The sequence below is a fragment of the Nicotiana tomentosiformis genome, chromosome 8 (genome assembly GCF_000390325.3).
Source record: "Nicotiana tomentosiformis chromosome 8, ASM39032v3, whole genome shotgun sequence".
Taxonomy (NCBI): Eukaryota; Viridiplantae; Streptophyta; class Magnoliopsida; order Solanales; family Solanaceae; genus Nicotiana; species Nicotiana tomentosiformis.
This window is the reverse complement of record NC_090819.1, coordinates 65,647,555-65,666,756: the sequence shown is the minus strand read 5'-3', so window position 1 is coordinate 65,666,756 and position 19,202 is coordinate 65,647,555. Positions and strand designations below refer to the sequence as shown.

Here is a 19,202-nt window from a genome sequence, read left to right as displayed (position 1 = left end):
GCAACTTGCGCATTCAAGTTTTCAACTTCGAGTTTTTTTTTTCCTTTATAATTTTGTTCTTTTGGAGGTTCATGAGTTATTTTTTTATCCCCACCTTTACTTACATGATGCCCTGGCTGAATCTTACCTCGTCTATCTGCATATGGATCGTTAAGAGTTTTACCTGAACGCAGAGAGATGGCTTTGAGGTGCTCCTTTGGATTTTTTTCTGTATTGCTAGGCAAGGCTCCTTGAATTTGTCTAGATATAAGAGTTGCTAGTTGACTCGCCTGAATTTTCAAATTTTTGAGAGTTGTGCTTTGGCCTTCCATTTTCTCATCATTCGTCTTAATGTTTTTATACAATAAATCCTCAAGACTTGGAGAAAGTGATTGTTGGGATCTTTGTAAATATGGTCTAAAATTTTACGGCCCTCTATTTTGATTCTGAAAACCAGGTGGACCTTGAATATGTTGCTTTTGAAGACTTTGAGAGTTTTCGGCACCATTAGGATTACTCCACTGAAATTCTGGATATTTTTGTGCCATGGGACTTCCTAAAGGGTAGCTTTTGTAGCCAATGGCATTTATCTGTTCATCAGTCTGATTAATTGCCATGCATTCATAGTTAAGATAATTTCCACCACACATGTCGCAATTGTCAGACTAGTGTGCATTACCTGAGAAAGATTCAAATTTTTGTTTTAAGGCTGCAATTTGTTGAGTTAACGTGTTCAAAGCATCTGCTTGATTGACAGCCACAACCTTTTTAATTGTGACTCTTTCAACTGGACATTATACTGTATTTTCTAAAATTTCATTCAGCAGTTGTAAGGTTTCTACAGTCATTTTTTCTATTATAGAACCCCCAGCTGCAGCATTTATTATGTTTCTAGCTGAGGGTTTTAATCCATGATAGAAAATATATAGTTGCATATGTTCTAAGATTCCATGATGAGGACACTTCCTGAGCGTAGCTTTCAGTCTTTCCCAATCTTGATAAAGTGTCAGTTTACAAAAAATTATTGATCTCTTGCCTCAAATTCTAGTTTGCGGCTCAGTCAACAAATCACTACTTGTCAACATTTGGACAAGAACGAAGTTAAAGCTCGGAAATTCATATGTGGACCCCATTATATAAAAATGAGCACATGGAGAAAAGGAACAAAAAGATTGAAAGTATGCACTTCAAGCAAGTAGCGTTGGCTACTTGCCAAGTTGAGAAACAAAGTTTCAAGTGTATACTTCATTTGCCAAAGAAAAAAAAGCTATAAATACATCCATCTTCAGCTGCTTACTGGAGGGTCGGAGAGAAGGAAATGATCAATTTTTAGTTTCAGAAGATTAACTTTATCTCTGGATGACTCTCTTTCTATTCCAAAATTGTAATATTATTATTGTCCTATTTTCGTATTTTCTTGTCTGTGATAGTTCTGGAAAAAGTTCATTTTTTTCTAGTAACTGTTATTGCCGTCAATATTCCTGTATTTGTAAATATTAATTCTGCAAAATATAAGTTAACGTAATGAAACAATAATAATAAATTCGAGCCCACTGAATTCACAGTGTTTCCTTAAGGAATTTAATCCCCTCCTAGTACCCAAGGTAATGGATTATTTCCTCCCAGGATAGAACGAATAACACACTGGTGTAGCGGTACTTCAAACCCCAGTGTTTCGGCGAACACAAAGTTCGGTAGCAAATCACACTTACAGTTGCTTTGTTTGAAGTTAAAAAACAATGCAGAACGAAGGAGTATATACTCAGAAAAACGTATGGAAGTTCTGAGAGGAAGGAGTGCAATGTATAGCCAATTTGTTGAGCGAATTGTATGTTGAGTTGAGTATCTTTCTTCAACATTTGCTGCTCATATATATAGCAGCCAAGAAGGAGTGCAAGACCAAACGTCCACCCTTCATGGTGGAGCAAGCATTACATGTTTGTGGAGCAAGCACTTCATGTTTGTGGAGCAAGCACTTCATGGTGGGAAGACCATTATCCGGCTGCCAAATTATCAATACACGGATTGGAAAATATCCGTTTACAAATACGGATAATCTTACGTTAATATTTACTATTAACAAATAAATTTGGTCCAAAAAATTAATCAATCAATCGATCATTTGACCAAATCCAAATCCAAATCCGAATCCGAATCCGAAGCCGAAGCCGAAGCCGAAGCCGAAGCCGAAGCCGAAGCCGTAGCCGTAGCCGTAGCCGAAGCCGAGCCGAGCGAGCGACGACGACGACGGCGCGAGGCTTTCTTTCTTCTTAACTCTTTAAGAGCTACAAGAAGAGCAATTATATATATACCCACCAAAAATGTCTTCCACTTCCAATATGGGACAATGTCTCATTGTTAAGGGGGAAACTTTAAAATTTTACTCAAAATTTCATTTTTCCTCCATTTCCCATTCACCCTCATTTTAAGAATATTACATCTTAAAAAAATAAAACCTCAACAATCCCCCACATGAATGGGAAATGGCTATATCACGGAAGTATGCATGAAAAAACTGTGTGATTTACAAGCAAGGATTAATTGCATCTGGATAAGTAGGTTTCCCTTTGAACTTTCCGTAGTAAACTTATGTCGGATATACTCGGTCAATCGGTAGATTTGATATCTTTGAACCGTCGATCTTTGGTGTATACCTAGACAACCATAAGTCACACAATCAACCCTTAACCATCTTTGGTTCTCATTGTTGTGTTCGTTTCAGCCATGAACACCGCCTGGTTTCATAAGTGCGTAGAGAACTGGCCTTACAAAGTTCTCCTTGAAGCGGCTCACACTTCACACTTAAATAGGTGATTCCTAAACGTGTCATCCTGTAGATACACTATTTGATATACCCCGTATCAAATTTAGAAATCATTAAAAAGCCTTAATGCTTTATCCTTGGTACTGAACATTGTCTCATCACGAGAATGGACTAAAATTTTATTTGACAATGTTGAACCGTCATTAATGACTTTGTTTGATCTCTTTGAACCTAGATCTTGGGATCTCCAGTCTTCTAGGTAGAGTTACCGCCACAATGACTTGTTCTCGGCCATAGCCCCATTCCCCTTGATGATTTCTCAACTACCTCTCTAGTTAGGCCTTTTGTAAGTGGATCCGACACATTATCACTTGACTTTACATAGTCAATTGTGATAATTCCTCTAGAGAGTAATTGCCTAACGGTTTTATGTCTTCGTCGTATATGACGAGATTTACCGTTATACATGACGCTCCCAGCCCTTCCAATTGCCGCTTGACTATCACAATGTATGCATATTGGTGCCAACGGTTTGGGCCAAAATGGAATGTCTTCCAAGAAATTCCGGAGCCATTCAGCTTCTTCACCGGCTTTATCTAAGGCTATGAATTCAGCCTCCATTGTAGAGCGGGCAATACATGTTTGTTTGGACGACTTCCAAGATACCGCTCCTCCACCAATAGTGAATACATATCCACTCGTGGACTTAGAATCAGTTGAACCGGTGATCCAATTTGCATCACAGTATCCCTCAATCACCGCAGGGAAATTACTGTAGTGCAATTCAAAGTTCTGGGTATGTTCTAAATATCCCAAAACTCGTTTCATTGCCATCCAATGAGATTGGCCTGGATTGCTCGTATATCGACTCAGTTTACTTATAGCACAAGCTATGTCTGGTCGTGTACAATTCATGATATACATTAAGCATCCCAATACACGAGCATAATCCAATTGTGATATGCTTTGGCCTTTGTTCTTTGCTAATGCAAGATTCACGTCAATTGGAGTCTTTGCAACTTTAAAGCCCAAGTGCTTGAATTTTTCAAGTACTGTCTTAATATAATGAGATTGTGACAATGCCAGACCTTGAGGAGTCTTATTGATCTTAATTCCCAGAATTAAATCAGCAACTCCCAAGTCTTTCATATCAAACTTGCTATTGAGCATACGCTTAGTAGCATTTATGTTGGCAATGTCATTACTCATTATCAACATATCATCCACATATAGGCAAACAATGACTATGTGATTTGGAACATTTTTAATGTACACGCATTTATCACATTCATTTATCTTAAAACCATTTGACAACATTGTTTGGTCAAATTTCGTATGCCATTGTTTGGGTGCTTGTTTTAGTCCGTAAAGAGACTTAACAAGTCTACATACCTTCTTTTCTTTACCTGGAACCACAAACCCTTCAGGTTGTTCCATGTAAATTTCTTCCTCCAACTCTCCATTTAAGAAGGCCGTCTTAACATCCATTTGATGAATTTCAAGACCATACACTGCAGCTAATGCTACTAACATCCGTATGGACGTAATTCTTGTAACTGGAGAGTATGTATCAAAGTAGTCTAGACCTTCTCGTTGTCTATACCCTTTGACTACGAGCCTTGCCTTGAATTTATCAATAGTGCCATCATCTTTGATTTTTCTCTTAAAAATCCATTTAGAACCCAAAGGTTTATTTCCAGGAGGAAGATCAACCAATTCCCATGTATGGTTGTTCAATATGGATTCTATTTCACTATTGACTGCCTCTTTCCAAAACAATGATTCCGAAGAAGTCATAGCTTCTTTAAATGTTTGAGGCTCATTCTCCAATAAGAAAGTCACAAAATCTGGTCCAAATGAAGTAGACGTTCTTTGACGTTTACTACGTCTTGGATTCTCCTGATTACATGTACTTTCTTTTGTTTCTTCCCGAGGTCGTTTAGATCCTTCACCAAACGACTCACATTCCTTTTTATACGGATATATATTTTCAAAAAACTCAGCATTATCTGATTCTATAACCGTATTATTATGAATGTCGGGATTTTCTGATTTATGAACCAGAAATCGATATGCTTTACTATTTGTCGCATATCCTATGAAAACACAATCAACGGTTTTCGGTCCTATCTTTACCCTTTTGGGTTTAGGAACTTGCACTTTTGCCAAACACCCCCACACTTTAAAATAATTCAAGTTGGGCTTCCTTCCTTTCCATTGTTCATAAGGAATGGATTGTGTTTTGCTATGGGGCACTCGATTTAATATTCGATTAGCCGTAAGAATGGCTTCCCCCCACAAGTTCTGTGGCAAACCAGAACTTATCAACAACGCATTCATCATCTCCTTTAATGTGCGATTCTTTCTTTCCGCAATCCCATTAGATTGGGGCGTGTAAGGGGCTGTTGTTTGATGAATAATTCCATATTCTAAACATATTTCTTCAAAAGGAGATTCATATTCACCACCCCTATCACTTCTTATCATTTTTACTTTCTTGTTAAGTTGCGTTTCAACTTCATTTTTGTATTGCCTGAATGCGTCTATTGCTTCATCTTTACTATTCAGTAAGTAAACATAGCAATATCGAGTACCATCGTCAATAAAAGTTATAAAATACTTCTTTCCACCGCGAGATGGTATTGACTTCATGTCACAAATATCTGTGTGAATTAAGTCTAAAGGATTTGAATTCCTTTCAACTGACTTATAAGGATGTTTAACATACTTAGATTCCACACATATTTGACATTTTGATTTTTCGCATTCAAACTTGGGCAGTACTTCCAAGTTAATCATTTTCCGCAAGGTTTTATAATTGACATGACCCAAACGTACATGCCATAAATCATTTGACTCAAGTAAGTAAGAAGAAGCTGAAATATTATTATTATTTTCAACAACCATTACATTTAGGTTGAAAAGGCCCTCGGTGAGGTAACCTTTTCCCACAAATATTTCATTCTTACTAATTACAACCTTGTTGGATACAAAAACGTACTTAAAACCGTGCTTAACAAGAAGTCCAGTAGAGACTAAATTCTTTCTCATTTCGGGAACATGAAGGACATTGTTCAAAGTCATGACCTTGCCAGAAGTCATTTTTAGAAATACCTTCCCATATCCTTCAACTTTTGCTGTTGAAGCATTTCCCATATAAACTGTCTCTCCGGGTTCAGCAAGAGCATAGGTAGCAAAAGCCTCTCTAACTGCACAAACATGGCGAGTGGCTCCTGAATCAAACCACCACAGTTTAGGATTTCCCACCAAGTTACATTCAGAGAGCATGGCACACAAGTTATCAACATCATCATGGTTTACTACCATGTTTGCTTGATCCCTTTTCTTGTCTTTCTTCGGAGCACGACACTCCGTAGATTTGTGTCCGGTTTTCCCACAGTTGTAGCAGTTTCCACTGAACCGCTTCTTGCTTGGGTTGTATTTCGGACCAGAAGCCTTCTTCCTCTTTTTGTTAGCTTCAACAATATTTGCTCCCATTATTGTTGAATTTCCACGGCCTCTCCTTTCAGCAGCTTTATTGTCCTCTTCGATTCTCAACCGAACAATGAGATCTTCAAGGGACATTTTCTTTCGTTTGTGTTTCAAATAATTTTTGAAGTCCTTCCACAACGGAGGCAACTTCTCAATCATTGCTGCTACTTGGAATGCTTCGTTGATTACAAGACCTTCAGCAAGTAGATCATGAATAATCACTTGCAATTCCTGGACTTGAGTAATAACAGACTTGCTATCTATCATTTTGTAGTCCAGAAATTTTGCGGCAACGAATTTCTTCATCCCGGCATCTTCAGTCTTATATTTCTTTTCAAGCGCATTCCACAATTCTTTGGATGTCTCCATGCTACTGTATACATTATACAGATTATCATCCAGTCCGCTAAGAATATAATTCTTGCATAAAAAATCAGAATGCTTCCACGCTTCAATCACGAGAAAGCGTTCATTATCTGGAGTTTTATCCGGCAGATCAGGAACATCTTCCTTGATGAACTTCTGTAGACATAACGTAGTTAAGTAGAAGAACATCTTCTGCTGCCAGCGTTTGAAATCAATCCCGGAAAATTTTCCGGGTTTTTCTGCCGGTGCCAACGCCGGTGTTCGGCTTGTCGTTGCGTTGGCAGTCGCCATCGGAACAGCTTGGTTTTCGTTTTCAGTCATCATCTTTTCTGTAAAAGAATGACACAAACAAACGTTTAATACACGTTTTCAAACTGGAGTAAAAATCACGTAGATTTTAATATCCAACAAAACGCCACGAAGGCTTAACTCTCCAAAACGGGAGTACACAAACCACAAAGGTTTTAGTTTGCAGAATAACAAGAATAACACAAGTACAGAAATAAATATTAAATTCCTTAAGATTGTTATTCCCGTCAATATTCCTGTATTTGTAAATATTAATTCTGCAAAATATAAGTTAACGTAATGAAACAATAATAATAAATTCGAGCCCACTGAATTCACAGTGTTTCCTTAAGGAATTTAATCCCCTCCTAGTACCCAAGGTAATGGATTATTTCCTCCCAGGATAGAACGAATAACACACTGGTGTAGCGGTACTTCAAACCCCAGTGTTTCGGCGAACACAAAGTTCGGTAGCAAATCACACTTACAGTTGCTTTGTTTGAAGTTAAAAAACAATGCAGAACGAAGGAGTATATACTCAGAAAAACGTATGGAAGTTCTGAGAGGAAGGAATGCAATGTATAGCCAATTTGTTGAGCGAATTGTATGTTGAGTTGAGTATATTTCTTCAACATTTGCTGCTCATATATATAGCAGCCAAGAAGGAGTGCAAGACCAAACGTCCACCCTTCATGGTGGAGCAAGCATTACATGTTTGTGGAGCAAGCACTTCATGTTTGTGGAGCAAGCACTTCATGGTGGGAAGACCATTATCCGGCTGCCAAATTATCAATACACGGATTGGAAAATATCCGTTTACAAATACGGATAATCTTACGTTAATATTTACTATTAACAAATAAATTTGGTCCAAAAAATTAATCAATCAATCGATCATTTGACCAAATCCAAATCCGAATCCGAATCCGAATCCGAAGGAGCAAGCACTTCATGGTGGGAAGACCATTATCCGGCTGCCAAATTATCAATACACGGATTGGAAAATATCCGTTTACAAATACGGATAATCTTACGTTAATATTTACTATTAACAAATAAATTTGGTCCAAAAAATTAATCAATCAATCGATCATTTGACCAAATCCAAATCCGAAGCCGAAGCTGAAGCCGTAGCCGTAGCCGTAGCCGTAGCCGTAGCCGAGCCGAGCGAGCGACGACGACGACGGCGCGAGGCTTGCTTTCTTCTTAACTCTTTAAGTGTTTCCTTAAGGAATTTAATCCCCTCCTAGTACCCAAGGTAATGGATTATTTCCTCCCAGGATAGAACGAATAACACACTGGTGTAGCGGTACTTCAAACCCCAGTGTTTCGGCGAACACAAAGTTCGGTAGCAAATCACACTTACAGTTGCTTTGTTTGAAGTTAAAAAACAATGCAGAACGAAGGAGTATATACTCAGAAAAACGTATGGAAGTTCTGAGAGGAAGGAATGCAATGTATAGCCAATTTGTTGAGCGAATTGTATGTTGAGTTGAGTATATTTCTTCAACATTTGCTGCTCATATATATAGCAGCCAAGAAGGAGTGCAAGACCAAACGTCCACCCTTCATGGTGGAGCAAGCATTACATGTTTGTGGAGCAAGCACTTCATGTTTGTGGAGCAAGCACTTCATGGTGGGAAGACCATTATCCGGCTGCCAAATTATCAATACACGGATTGGAAAATATCCGTTTACAAATACGGATAATCTTACGTTAATATTTACTATTAACAAATAAATTTGGTCCAAAAAATTAATCAATCAATCGATCATTTGACCAAATCCAAATCCGAATCCGAATCTGTGGAGCAAGCACTTCATGGTGGGAAGACCATTATCCGGCTGCCAAATTATCAATACACGGATTGGAAAATATCCGTTTACAAATACGGATAATCTTACGTTAATATTTACTATTAACAAATAAATTTGGTCCAAAAAATTAATCAATCAATCGATCATTTGACCAAATCCAAATCCAAATCCGAAGCCGAAGCCGAAGCCGAAGCCGTAGCCGTAGCCGTCTTCTTAACTCTTTAAGAGCTACAAGAAGAGCAATTATATATATACCACCAAAAATGTCTTCCACTTCCAATATGGGACAATGTCTCATTGTTAAGAGGGGGAAACTTTAAAATTTTACTCAAAATTTCATTTTCCCTCCATTTCCCATTCACCCTCATTTTAAGAATATTACATCTTAAAAAAATAAAACCTCAACAGTAACTAGGTGTTTGAAACTAAGACGTAGATTGTGGCTCTTCCCCGGAAAGTTCAAGTCTAGATGGACGGGTCCATTCACTATCACCGAAGTTACTCCTTAAGGAGCGATTGAAATCCAACAACAAGAAGGAGGTGACAAATTTAAAGTAAATGGACAACGACTGAAACCATATGTGAAAGGAGGATATGAAAAACAAATCTTCACACTTCTCATTCAATAATTGTGAAAGACTACAATAAATTGAGTTGGCGACGTTAAACTCAGAACTACACACTCTTCACTTCCTTAATCACAAGCTCTCTCGAATATTTATCTAAAAAATAAGTATATTTGACTAACTATGATATATATATATATATATATATATATATATATATATATATATATATATATTATTTTAAATCTACTATATGAAACCATTACAAGTATATTATCATAGTTAGTCAAATATACCTGTCAGTATCCTTTCTACCTATGTTTTACGCACTTTCTTCTTTTGGGTTTCTACTAAATATAATCTAATAATAAAAGCTAGAATATTTCTATATCTATAAGTCTAGTTCTTTTCTGATAAAAACATAAAAAGAAGAGTTGGGAGCTTTCTATGAATCTACGTGGTAGAAGAAGAAGAGGTTTTGGAATTGAAAGAGTAAAAAAAAAAAGGATATGTTGACACATCACTCTAACATGCAGCCAAGTTAAGATCAAATGTGTAGTAGATGTCACTCTCTAAATCAAAAATAGAATGAAAAAGAAGACGGCTGGAAATCAAACATTCCTTGAAACAAAATGAGCTTTAAACATCAATTGAACTCTGTTCCATTTACAGTAAATATAACATCTAATACTGTAAAACATTGCACCAACAGAATATGACACCAACAAAAGAATAAGCTACTGTTCATAAAGGCAAAGTGTACACTGCACATTGTCACAGTTATATTCAAGTACACACGGTAAGCGGTGCAAGTTGCCTATAAAAACCTTTTTAGCTAATTTTAGCACATCACATGTTCTCATCAAAACACTTAAAAGTTTACTAACTTATATTTTCCTTATTATAAGTTGTTCCTTCAATATGGGATCCAGAATTCCATATTTTGATCAATCCAGGTTTGTCTCAATGCAGGCAGCAAGAGTGGGCTAATTTTAATAATGCTCGTCCTCTTATAGGGGAACGAGGGCTTCAATTTTATGAAGCAGATTGTGATCAAATCTATCCGGTTCTTGCTTTAATAGAACCTCTGCGTAGGACGACTTTTGTGCAAAATCCTGGAGCTGCTGTTCTGAATCTCATAAGAGAGTTTTATGCGAACATGGATGTTGCAACGAACACTTCGAAAGTGCGAGGCACTATAATCTTTTTTGCACCGGCGGTGATCAATGATTTATATGAAACTCCAAATGTTTCTGACGATAATTTTCAGGTACTACTGAGATCTCTTAGCTTTGATGTTATTGCTCCTGAACTATGCCCAGAAGGAATGGAATGGCAAGTGGATAACTCTGGAAATCGGGAATGGTTTCCCGCTAGGAACCTAAGTGTCCAGGCGAAGGAAGATGAAGAGTAGTCCAATAGCCCCCAGCTTGAGTTTTACATAGGAGACTATGTAAAATTTTAAGTAAGGGGGAGGTAACACTTTTTGTTTTTCGTTTATGTTTGTGGTTTTTGAAATTGTTGTGGATACGCTATGTAGTAGCTAGTGTTTTGTGGGTTTGCTATGAAGTAGTCAAAAAAACAAAAACAAAAAAAAACTTTTGTACGAGCTCGTTAGAAAGAGCTCAGCTGGGAGCAATTTTTGCTTCTAGTCGGCTTTCACTATCACTATAATGATGCATAAATAAATAATTAGTATTAATATAATGATGCTTAGTATCTATAATCACTTAATTTGCATAAATTATATTGTTACCATACATTTAATGGAATTAGTTCTTGTCCAAAAGTTTAAAAATATGACAACTTCTTATAGAAAAATATATCAGCTTCAAAAGGAATACTGGCTTGCTAAGAATAAGCTAAAATTGAAGTATCACTTGTTACTTTAAAATCTTTTTGGGAATTCAACAGTAAAGTATTGGACATTCTAATTTCAATTTGTTCAATTTCATCATCTAAATGAAGTGTTAAGAAAATTTTACTAGAACTTGCCCTCTTTTGTTTATTGAGGCGAAATCCTAAACATCACTTACCTAAAAAAAAAAAAAATGAAGTAGGCTTTCTTTCAACCCTGTCTAGCCAAACACTACAATCACTAATTAAATAAATCCCTAGTGTCCCCATTTAAGCCATTATACAAATTGCTTGTTCTTTCAATAAATCTATTCGTATCAAATTTCACTGACACATTTCAACCTTTTATTGTAGAATATAAGCTCTGAGGTTCATGTTACTGCAATACAAAAGTTGAAGAAATTCAGGAACTCTAAACCCCCAAAAAAAAAAGGAAAAGGGTTTAATTATATATATATATATATATATATATATATATGAAGAAGAAGATGAAAAGACTCATCTAGTACTTATTTCTCTAAATATGTGGGAAGACTAAAGTAAAGGATGGCAGCAGATTAAATATATTTGAGATCCTTCATAAACGACAAGTTCGTCAGTCACTAAAATATATCCCTAATATCCAACCAAAGCAGTCAGCCTATGTTATAACCTAATAAAAGTCCTACAAGATTCTAGTGTTAGTTTATATTAGTGGAGATCTACAAATAGGGCAGCCTATAGTCGTATGACAAACACTATTTTTATGATTACTTTGAACAAAGTTGATTGATTCCTTTATGTAAAAGTTGACATTATACAGGGAAGTAAGCCGAGGACAGCGAGTAAAGAATATTCATTCTAGGAAATTTATTAAAATGACAGGAGAAACAAAATTTCGGGAAATTCAAGGGAACCCTATATTTAGTGATGCAATGATCTTTTCTCGTAAAGGAGGAACTCGTAAATTTCTTCGAGTACAAAGAAAAATCTAAGTGTGGGGGTATTTGATAAAGATAAAAATATAAAAATATTATGCATAAAGTTAATTGTTATATAAAAAAATTATGGTACTAATCTTCTATTTGCGTTGCAGGAAATAATAAAATTTGAAAAAAATCAACTAATCACATATGGGACTAAGTGTTGGCCCGTTAAGAACTCACATATCCAGAAGATGAAAGTAGCAGAAATGAGGATGTTGAGGTGGATGTGCGAGCACACTAGGATAGATAAGATTAGGAATGATGTTATTCGGGAAAAGGTGCACGTGGCTCCCATTGATGACAAGATGCGGGAAGCGAGACTTAGATGTTTCAGACATGTTCAAAGGAGAAGCCCAGATGCTCTGGTACGGAGGTGTGAGCGTCTGGTTGTGGAGGGCACGAGAAGAGGTAGAGGGCAGCCTAAGAAGTATTGGGGAGCGGTGATCAGACAGGATATGGTGAGGCTCCAGATTTCCGAGGACATGACACTTGATAGGAAGATGTGGAGGTCGAGTATTAGAGTTGTAGGTTAGGATGTAGTTGAGTCTTAAATTATTTCGTACCATTGTGGGACTAGCCACGTAGGGTTTTTGTCTAGGATAGCTAGTGACAATGTTGTGTTTTACTACTTCGCTTTTCAGTGCATGCCCTATTTACTAGCTATCGTTTTTGCTTTGCATCTTTCTTTTGCATTTCATGGTATTCCTATTTTTTCTATGATTGTTGTGGTGATACTAATATTGTCTCCTCTTGTCGTTTTGTCTTTTTATTTTCTTGAGCCGATGGTCTTTCTGAAATAGTCTTTCTATTTCTTTGAGGTAGGGGTAAGGTCTGCGTACACATTACCCTCCCAAGACCCCATTAGTTGAATTCTATTGGGGTTGTTGTTGTTGAAAAAAATCAACTAATCACTACTTGTCAACATTTGGACTAGAACGAAGTTAAAGCTCGGAAATTCATATGTGGACCCCATCATATAGAAATGAGCACATGGAGAAAAGGAACAAATTCTATGAGCACATGGAGAAAAGGAACAAAAAGATTGGCTACTTCCAAGTTGAGAAACAGAGTTTCAAGTGTACACTTCATTTGCCAAAGAAAAAAAAGCTATAAATACATCCATCTTCAGCTACTTACTGAAGGGTCGGAGGGTCGGAGAGTCGGAGAGAAGGAAACGATCAATTCTTAGTTTCAAAAGATTAACTTTTTCTCACTTTCTATTCCAAAGTTATAATATTATTATTGTCCTATTTTCGAATTTTTTTGTCTGTGAGTCTCTAAATAAACCTAGTACTTATATGTAGTAGTATGTCCTCTATGTGTTAAAGTTTGTTTCTTTTGGTAATTACCGCATGATCTTAGTTAAGTTATTATAATGACATTCGTATTTTTAATTGGTGCTTGATCAGAAATTTACCTTTATATGTTGAAAGGTCAGATTGTTGAAGTGATAAATATTGTCATATCTCTATATTTTATTTCTTAACATGTTTTGTATTAGTCCCTGCATTCTAAAGAAGCAAAGGATAATCGAGCAATTAAGGAATAACATATTTAGGTGATAATACATCTTCAAGGCCTTAACTACTCAAATTAGTGAGAGTAAAAATATTCGAAAGAAGTTTTTACTATCCAAACCGAGATTTTCTCTTTTAAATTACTAGTGAATTTAACAAATACAACCAAGAGGTATTTTGTTAATAATTCTGTCACGACCTAAAATCCACTAGAGGTCGTGATGGCGCCTAACATCGACGTCATGCAAGCCAACAGTGAATGTTTAACTTAATTACTCATTTTAGTATTTATTTTTTTTGAAACCATAATTTTCACCAATTAAATAATAAGAAATAGCATTTACAGGGTTACAGATAATGTTTTCACAACTACAATAAAGGACAACCCATAAGCACCCCAAAATCCGGTGTCACAAGTGCATGAGTATCAACTAGAAAATAAAATAAAATAAAATACAACATCAGTCTGAGATACAAATTAGAAAGGAGAATACAAATAACTCTGATGGAGACTCTGCAGGTTGCAGATCGTAACATGAAATGCAGCTCACGGTAAGTCCCCGCAATAGTCGCGCCTCTACGCCCAAAAGATCACCAGACGTATATGTACCTGCACAAAAATGTGCAGCAAGTGTAGCATGAGTACGTAAATCAACGTGTACCCAGTAAGTATCTAGCCTACCTCCAGAGAAGTAGTGACGAGGGATCGACATCGACACTTACTAGTGGTTCAATAAGACAGTTATAATAAGAAGTAAACAAATATGGGGCAGTGTAAGGAAACGGAATAAACAAGTATAAGTACGTGGTGCAATCCTTCTCTCAACAATGGACTCAAACTCCCGATTAGCAGTTACCTCCTCCACCGGAGTATATATATATATGTGTGTGTGTGTGTGTGTGTGTGTGTGTGTAAAAAGGACCTCACCAGATAGATTGTCATAATTCAAATCAGGAAAACTCCTAGATACACTGGCTTTTTGACAAATGATACGCATGTGTTCCATAGAAGTATTTTACAGAAATGTCGAGGCGTACGGCCCGATCCCATCATAATCTGGTATATAACCATAGATACATCTATTATATATTACCGAGGCGAACGGCCCGCTCCCATGAAAGTGTGGTACATAATCTTGCCAAGGAGAACGACCAGATCCCATAAGATGTGCGCACTGCCGAGGGTCGAACGGCATGAACCATAGATGTATCTATTATGCCGAGGCAAACGGCCCGATCCCATTAGAATAAGAAGCTTTGACGGGTTCTCAACCCCACTCACGAATGAGTTATAAGAAGCTTTGGGGAAACCTTTTGACGAGAATGCATAATACGGGAGGAATTCGTAAGAGGAATACAATTATTCCGTGGAAAATCATAAAGTTCATCCGAATCTCTACAATAGCGAGTCTACCACTCTACACGAATCTAGTCTCAAATTGTAACGTGTAGTAAAAGAATTTAATAGGCAAGAGATAACTCTAATAGTATAGTTATAGCATGGCATGAACCTGAGTCTACCCGGACAATAATATGAATGTAGCTACGTACGAATATTCGTCACCTAGGGGTAGTTTCCCCCTCATAGAGTTAGATAGGAGACTTACCTCGCTCTGAAGTTCCATAACCTTCTCCAACGTCGCTCTAACACCTTAAATCGGTGCCAGTCGCTCCAAAAGTAGTCAATCAATATGCAAATCCATAAATATATACTCTAATACTCATCACAAATCCAATCATAACAATTTCCAACTCCATTCGAAAAATCGATAAAGCCGACCCTCGGGCCCACGTGCCCGGATATTGAAAATTTTTGAAGATAACCATTACCTATAACATTACGAACTCAAACATATAATTTATTCTCAATTCCAAGTCCAATTTCGTGGTCAAAGTACAAAAATATCAATTTTTAGGTTTTTCTTCAAAATTCCAAATTTCTATAAATTTTCATGCTTGAATCCATATAAAAATCATGTATTTAACTCACAATGTGAAGAAATCACTTACCCCATAATAGCTGATTAAGATGGTACTCCAAAATTGCTCCAAATATCGGCTCCCATGGATGTAACGAAGTGGAATTGATCCAACCCCTTTGTTTAAAAAGAACACTGCCCAGCCCGACTACCGCACCTGCGGCCGCTTCACCGCATCTGTGGTCTCGCAGGTACGGCCAAATCCTTGCACTTGTGCATACCCTCTGCCCAGCATAATTCCGAACCTGCGATACTAAACGCGCCCCTGCGGTCTCGCACATGCGAAGACCTTCCACTTCTGCGACTCCATCTGCCCAGCTTGCATTCCGCTTCTGCGGAGGTTTCTTCGCATCTACGGGCTCGCACCTGTGGCCCTTTTCATGCAGGTGCGATTGCACCAGATATTAGTTGCCTCAGCACGTCTTCCAAGTCCAAACTCGATCTGTTGATCATCCGGAATCCACTCGAGGCCATCGAGCCCTTAACCAAATATACCAACACATCCCAAAATACGATACGAACTTAGTCGAAGCCTCAAACCACGTCAAACAACATCAAAACTACAAATTAAGCATCGATTCAAGCATAATGAACTATTAAACTCCTAACTTTCAAATTCGATGCCGAAACCTATCAAATCACGTCTGATTGACCTCAAATTTTGCACACAAGTTACATTACGGACCTACTCCAACTTTCGGAATCGAAATCCGACTCTAATATCAAAAAGTCCAGTCCCGATTAAACTTTCAAAAAACCCCAGAACTTCCAACTTTCACCAAATGACCCCAAAATGACCTACAAACCTCCAAATCCACATCTGGACGCGCACATAAGACCAGAATCACCATATAGAGCTATTCCCAGGTTCAGAATTCCAAACGGACATCGATAATATTAAAATACACTTCAACCCAAATTTATGAAATTCTTCCAAAATACCAACTTTCCATAATAGGCGTTGAAATGCTCCTGGGTCATCCAAAACCCGATCTAGACATACGCCCAAGTCTAAAATCATCATACGAACCTGTTGGAACCTTCAAATCCTGATTCTGAGGTCATTTACTCAAAAGTCAAACCTTAGTTAATTCCTCCAACTTAAAGCTTCTGAAATTAGAATTTTCTTTCCAAATCAACTTTGAACTTCCCGAAATTCAATTCTAATTACGTGTAAAAGTCATAATACCTGAAGTGAAGTTACTCAAAATCTTAAACCACTGAACGACGTGCTAGAGCTCAAAACGACCAGTCGGGTCGTTACATTCTCTTCCATTTATACATACGTTCGTCCTCGAACTTGCTAAGAACTGCTTCGGAGTTGTCCAAAATCATTGTTTAACACCTCGTGCACCTACCCGTGCCACCACAACCCAGTTGAGCACATTAGCTCCAGCCAGACTGAAGATCCTTCCTGCTACCTTAGCTAACAAGGTTTAGAGTCAAATTCCAACGTCCGAAGTTTCTCCACGATACCATATTCTAAGACACGAACACCGTATTAATCAGCAGACACTGAACCCAACGTGACCACGCTCCTTCGCTGAAATCACACCATTCACCACATAACTCATTTGCCCAAGGCAATCTCCCCCAAGCACAATGGCTGAAATTTTCACTGACCCGAAGCCCGTAGTATACCTCATAACATATATAAGCCATGTTTCAACTCTCGCAATACTTCCATGATGAAAGAGATTTGTAGAAACTCATAACCATCTGCCGAATCACAAATCATGGAGTCTCTCCTCCTGATAAGAAGCATTACTTCATTCTAAACTGAACATCGATATTTGCGCTTTAATATGCCTTATATAAATCTGATCGCACTGATCACATGTCCAATAATCTCGCCTCACCCAGTACAAGCTGCTCAGGCAATAAGCCACCTCAGACACTGCCAAAAGTCTCATATAATTCCACAATGTGCCAACAAGCTACAAAGTCGAATGTGATACATAAGGAAAGATGAACTCTGGAAAGAACTACTCAACCCACGTAACTAATTAAACAACCGAAAAGATACTATGAACCTTCCTCAGAAAATGAGGAACAAAACATACAAGAATAGATATAGATAATTGAACTCCATATGATACCGTTGCGGCGTGCAACCCGATCCACACATGATACCGTTGCAGCGTGCAACTCGATCCAACCATGCTACCTGTGGCGGAGTGCCACCCGATCCAAATAACATACCTGTGGTGACGACGTGCCACCTGATCTAAACATAATAATCTATAAGGAAATACCTACCGAGCCAGAATGCTCATACCTACGAAATACCCGAATGTCGACCACAAGCATGCCAAGTGTATAATATCATCCGTGGGGAGATAGATAGCGCCATATGTTACAAAACTCAAGCACGACTAAGGTGCAATAAATGAGATGCATCTCGAGAGCCATTATGTTCTCACAACACCACAAACTATATGGGATCTCGATACGAGTGCGAATAATCATATCGTCTCACAACCCATATGGAACAATAGAGATTACACAGAATAGCTGACAACAGAAGTAACATTCAAGGCCCGAAGACCCTTTCGTAAGCAACGCTATGCTGAAATCAACATATCCGGCCTGATATATAGCGCACATCCACATCTAGATCCATCCATATACCTCAAGTCGATTCTGATCATACCGCATTGGGCTAATAACCTTCCAAGGATCCACAACAACCCCACTCATGACGCATAAAATAGCCGTCTAATCCGGAACAAACTTCCACATTTCATACCCAAATGAATAGAGCGCCTCCCGGGCCTAAGCTCTCACATTAATGATAGTACCATAATCTCCATACTTGGTTTCAATCTTCAATCAATAAAGTGACTACATGTCACACTTATATAATCTCCATGTGGAATACGCTCTCACGACCTTCTGCACCAGGTAACAAAGTCTGCACATACATACCACCGGCCATACAATGTTGTAAAGCGAATCGAGAATCCGCAAAGCAGTACACAAAGCCTCTTACACCTGACACCGATTTCAGGTGACGCTAAAGACAACACCAGCTTACTCTAAACATATAAATTCTCTCCTGCTCATCCGAGCTCGTAATATTCTTGTCTACACCGAACCGTAACCTTGATCCTCAACTTCCAATTCCTATGCCGCTCACTGCACCTAACATGCCAATACACGAGAGTACAAGAATTCCATTATAACTCCTGAACCACTAATAGAATAAACATTCCATCATATAGAAACCTTTCACTTAACTCATTTCAGGAGAACCATTGAAACACGCAACTGAATTCCCATAACCGTAGAAAATACAATCCCCAAGTAGTGTTCTAAACCACCATAACTCTTCTAGGATCCAACTACACATAACAGGCCATTATAATCGAATACCTCCAAATAAATCAAATCACGACGGTTGTCAAGCCTCGCACGTACCGCCACAAATCACCTGCATAACTTAACACGCTGAAGGAACTGATCATTGCCACCACCATGCCGGTTTAACCATTGCCAACCGAACCAACTTCTTCTAATTTACTCTGAACTTGCCTTAGAAAGAATAATAGCTCCATTCAAAATATAACGAACCCAATCTGCACTCATCCTGAGTGACCCTATTTCAAGGG

General features: G+C 37.9%; 1 long non-coding RNA gene across 1 annotated transcript; it reads left to right on the top strand.

Annotated features, from left to right (window-relative positions):
• Nucleotides 1-1,045: 1,045 nt before the first annotated feature.
• LOC138896664 (uncharacterized) lies at nt 1,046-13,489 on the top strand. Its single transcript, XR_011410050.1, has 2 exons — nt 1,046-1,408; nt 13,370-13,489. It is a non-coding gene; the product is annotated as an uncharacterized lncRNA (long non-coding RNA).
• The last annotated feature ends 5,713 nt before the right edge of the window (nt 13,490-19,202 follow it).